This window comes from Anopheles aquasalis, chromosome 2 (assembly GCF_943734665.1).
Source record: "Anopheles aquasalis chromosome 2, idAnoAquaMG_Q_19, whole genome shotgun sequence".
NCBI lineage: Eukaryota > Metazoa > Arthropoda > Insecta > Diptera > Culicidae > Anopheles > Anopheles aquasalis.
In genome coordinates this window covers 73,225,647-73,230,646 of record NC_064877.1, presented here as the reverse complement: position 1 = coordinate 73,230,646, position 5,000 = coordinate 73,225,647, and positions in this window count along the sequence as shown.

Genomic DNA, 5,000 nt, shown 5'->3' with positions numbered 1-5,000 from the left:
CCCAAAATTTCTAATTTCCTCAAGGTTGAACCGATCACAAAACCGGCCCCAAAACATTCCATTCCATTTCCATTCCGAGTGCGTAGCAACATTGACCTCATTGTAAGAAGCTTTCCCAATCAAACATCACCGCGCCCGTATGCGGCGAATGTTCGGTGCCGAAAAAAGTCAACTTTTCACTGCCAAACGTTACGAAATCTCGCACTTTAATTCTTCCGAATCTCGTAAAAAAAAGAGCGCCAGTTACTGGTTACATACTCGGCACTGCAGAACGATCACCACAAACATACGTACACGAACATGCGAAACGCGGGCACGATCGCTACTAATTATCATTTGAATAATTGTCGTTAAAACGCGATCATGTTGCTGCTGTTGCTGCTGGTGCTCTAGCTCTAGCGCACCTGTAGCCCCATTCTTCTCCACCCCCAAAAGTGCGGCCGGTGCAGTGGTGGTAACCCACGAGAAGGCAAGGTCAATAAAACCTCATCTGCCGGCCACCGAGCTCTTGGTGTTCGTTCTAAGCGCACCTCCCCGTTTCATGCGGCCACATACTGGGGAGTAGTGCTGGTTGACATCACAACTGCACACTGAACGGTGCGCTACGGTGCCATTCTCATTCAAATCCACGTCCCTTGGGCGCGGATTGTTTTACATTTCAAAGGCACAACAACGACGAGTTGCGAGCGAGTGGTCGGTTTACCAATCGGCAGCAACCAGCAACTTCAACAGCTATCCGATGTGGCCCCAAATTTGCGCCATCCAACTGGATGTTCTGGAGCTATTTTTATTACTCTTTTTTATCTAAATACCAGAACCATTTTTGCACACAATATAGCGAATCCAGAAACTTCCTTCAATGCAAAGTATAGCACGCGATCGAGGAGCTTAACACTTACACCTTTTTTCGCTAATCCAAGTCCCCAAAAAAACGGATCACAAGATCACTGAATGTCACTCAATCCTTTTAAAGCAAGAAAGGACACTCGCGGAGCTCCCTAACCGCACTTATCGGGATCACGTTCCCCAAAACCTCGATCACGGCGATGCGATATGCAAAACTACACTGCACCAACTCACCTCTCTCGCGTCTCCACTTAATCCTAGACACAGATTGTCATTCAAATGCGCGATCTACGTTCCACATCCACGCTGCAGACCATAAATCCATGCGCTCCAGATGCAAGCACCCTAATTTCGGGAACGGTTCCCACGCTAAACCATTTCCAGACACCCCGTGTTCCAGTGTGTGTTCTAATTCCGTTCGGTCACTCCAAATCCGCCGCCACCGGAAGACTGCTGAAGCTTACAGGCCACACGATCACGATCACGAGCACGGTCCGGGGAGAAAAAGAACAAGCGCGTGCGCACGCCAGCGAGTGACGAAAACGACTGAATTATTCGGATGCCGCCCGGGTTGGTTTTTATTTTTATATTTCAAACATATTCGCTCGCCCAGCTCGGTACGCTTGTGTCGGTGCGCGTTGGCGCGTGGTGGTATGGAGAATGCTGCGAATGCTGGAGCAGCATCGGACCAACGGTGACGCTGCCATTTACGCTGCCTGTTGGCGTTGGGCTCTCCGTACTGTCCGTCTCTCTTTCCGGGCTGCGGTGCTGCGGTGGGCATCCTCCAGTGCTATCGTTCCGCTTTGGAGACCGGTAGAACCTCTAGCCTTTATGGCCTGACTGCCCGAAACGCGTGGAGTTTAGATGACGGCGAGTTAGTAGCATGAATTTACGAATCATATTTAAGATGAGAAGATTGATGATCCTGTATGGACGAACAGGGATTTATGCAAAAAAAATAGTCCTTAAATTAAGTATTTGTTTTCTGAATGATGAATCTTTCAAGAATATTGAGTACAAGTGTAGGAAATATTAAATTTTGGATTTCAAAGTAGCTTTAACACTACAGAATCGATTCTTTTGAAATACTAAGCCTGCTATTTAAAACACACCATTCACCAGGATCGCTGAGTTTTTATCAATTTTTAAATACTTGTTTTGTAATATTTCTGTACAACCTATTATTTTGCAACATCTTGTAACTTTTCAATCATCAAAATGCTTTTATTAAAAATAATTGACGAAGCCGCTTGGTAAAGCTGAGCAAAAAGTGAGTAACCTCTCAAGCAATGAAACCATTTATTTAGAATATGGTCAATAAAGTTTTACAATTTATCATAATTTAATCAATTAAATATAGATGAATAATCCGTCTTCTTGTGCCTTTTTTGTCCGTTAAAAACATCCTATCAACATTCAAATCCACTTTTAACGAACAAACATCCCAAAGCAACTACTGCTCAAACATTTACTTCTTCATTTACTTCGCGTTCCTTCAAAGTGTCGGTAACTCGAGAAAATAATGAAATGATTCACAAGCGGAAGAGAACGAGGCAATCAGACATGGCCAATCATCCCAACCATTACCGTCCGAAGCAGCACCGTGTAAGTAACTCATTCTTTTATGCTTGCTCCCCCTGTCCTGAGCAATCGGTTGAAGCTGCGAGCTTCCTTGGAAGCTACCAAGTGATGTGTGAAATCGCAAACACATACACGGGCACATACACGGCACACACGGGACAACCGAAAACCTGATAATTAATTAAGACTCTTGCTTTTGCATGACGCCAAGCCTCGTACCAGGTTCCAGATCTGCGAAAATCCAGAGAGACCACAGTAAACATCCCGAGAGTAAGGATGCTCGATTGATTCGTTGACGGCACTGCGGCGGCCAGCACACCGGAAACCTGTTTTTGGAAACACCCAAAAAGCAACATCCAAATAAAGAAGTCGTTGGTGAACCGATCGTGCCCCAATCCCTGATCCCGATGGTCCAATGGCAGCAAAAGGCTGGAAGCCTTTCCTTCCGGTGCTTCGTACAACAAGGAATAAAAAAGATCGAGGAGGAGAAGGGATGGAGGGGTGTTTTACTCTTTTTTTGGAAGCGATCATGCTCACCGTCATGCTAATAAGATGTTTCTCGGCCAAGATTGCTGCCAATAAATGTGGGCGAGGTGTGATTGCAAAGCTCCTGGAGAGTGATTCGCACGGGATTATCATCAAATGATACACAATTCCTTCCGTACTAGGAGACTATCTTAAAAAATATTTTAATTATAAAAGTGCGTTAAATAAAATTTCTTTAATGCTCAAGAATAGATAGTAAATTTAATTATCCAAACAACGAATAAATCTTCTCCTTCCAGAGCAATTTTTAAATTGAATTCCAAACTTCATTAATCGAAAACTTCCGTCCGCCATTGCAACCGGTTCGATTCCATTCCAGCATCGATTGCGGATCGTTACTCTTGCGCCAACCCTCATCAATTACCCACCTTTGCTCCATTAGAGGTAGACAGACACCGACGGTTCGCGTTCACGCTTCACTTCGCTTCGGATTCCACTCGAAGGCACTCGCGCAAGGAATGATCAAGGAATGATGACTCAGCGGTCAACAAACCGCACGACATGCGTGCTCGTAATTAAGCCATCGGTTATAAGATTAGCGTGCTGGCTGGCTAAACCATCAAAACGGATTTGCTACCACGCTCCGTGGAGGGTCAGATATCTGGAGGACCGGTCGATGCCTATGGTCGGGTTTTTTGTGGCCCATTGCTCGAGGGCTCTCGATTTATCTCGTGCTGGTTAGAACTTGTTTGCGTGCGAAGAGTGGAAAACGTAAGTAGGGCTCTGAGATAGAGACACACGGGAGACAGTCCCGTAGGTTCGTCGCTTCTCCGTCCGTTGATGTCGTTCGTTGCAAGATGCGAGAACACAACGCAAATCAGTGAAATAACACAATCAGCAGCAGTATCGTGGCAGTATGTTTTCGTTCAACAAAAGGGCGTTGACGATGGTTGGTGGTTCCTGGTTTCGATGCTAATGCCCTCCAGCACACCAGCTACAGCAGCTAGCGACAATCTAATTAGTGATTCCACTTTGGCCATCTGCTAAAAACCTACAAATCGTTTCGCTAGCCATCATCACCGCTGCCATGCTCTTCCTTCCGCTGTTGACCAGCACGGAGTGGCATTGTTTTAAGCCCCGAAATCCCACATTCTATTCTCTTCCCCCATCACCGCCCCTCGAGTGTTAATGTTTCGTTTGTATGTTGTGGCTGTTGCTCCACACACCACACTGACGACACTGGGAACATCTGTCTGAATCATAACCCGTCTTTTTATGTAATATGATAAACGATTCAGTCACTTCCGATTGAACCAGTGGCCTGTGGTGGTCTATGAAGGGTTCGGCCCAAGGTTAAAGGTGACCAACACCCCCCGGAACAAGAGGCGTACTCCGCTGCGTTCATGCGCACATCGCATCGCATCGAAGCAGTCTTTGTCAGTTTGACCACTGACAGGTGTCGGCAGTGAACCTAGCAGGCCATGTCGTGGCACGATCCCGCCCCGTAGGAGGGAACCCGTGGGATATTCCAAACGCACCGTGGGATTAGCGAAGGGCTCCCGGTAATTAAGAACTAACCTTATCTGTCCGTCTTTCGCGCCATTCGCAATAATGTGGTCTTGCCAGACGCCCAGAATTAATTCGTGTTGTTGTTGTTGTTGCTGTTGCTGGATTCAGCATCGCGCGATCTGATAACTCTCTGGAAACAAAGAGAGCGCGAGAGAGACACGATAATGTGTCCAAAATTATGCGCAAAAAGATCGTTGACCTGCCACCGTACATTGCAACCGGGGACGAGGAGGTGGACATCATCATGAAGCCAATGTTTTCAATGGCACACGGCTCTTTACGGCACCGATACCGCCGGGGGGGCGTAGGTTTTTGTTGGATCTCCTGCGGCTGCTGTTGCCTTGCAAAAGCCACAAATGCTATTTGGGAGCAACGGGCTAGAACGGATCATGCCCGGGATTGGGGAGGATTCGCTGACAGACGGGCGTCGTTCTTCGCCGTTTGGCCGGGGTCTATTGTATGGCATAATGCGAGTGTTCTTGTCCCCTTCCCTGCCCAGCCAATGGGTGTTGAAACGT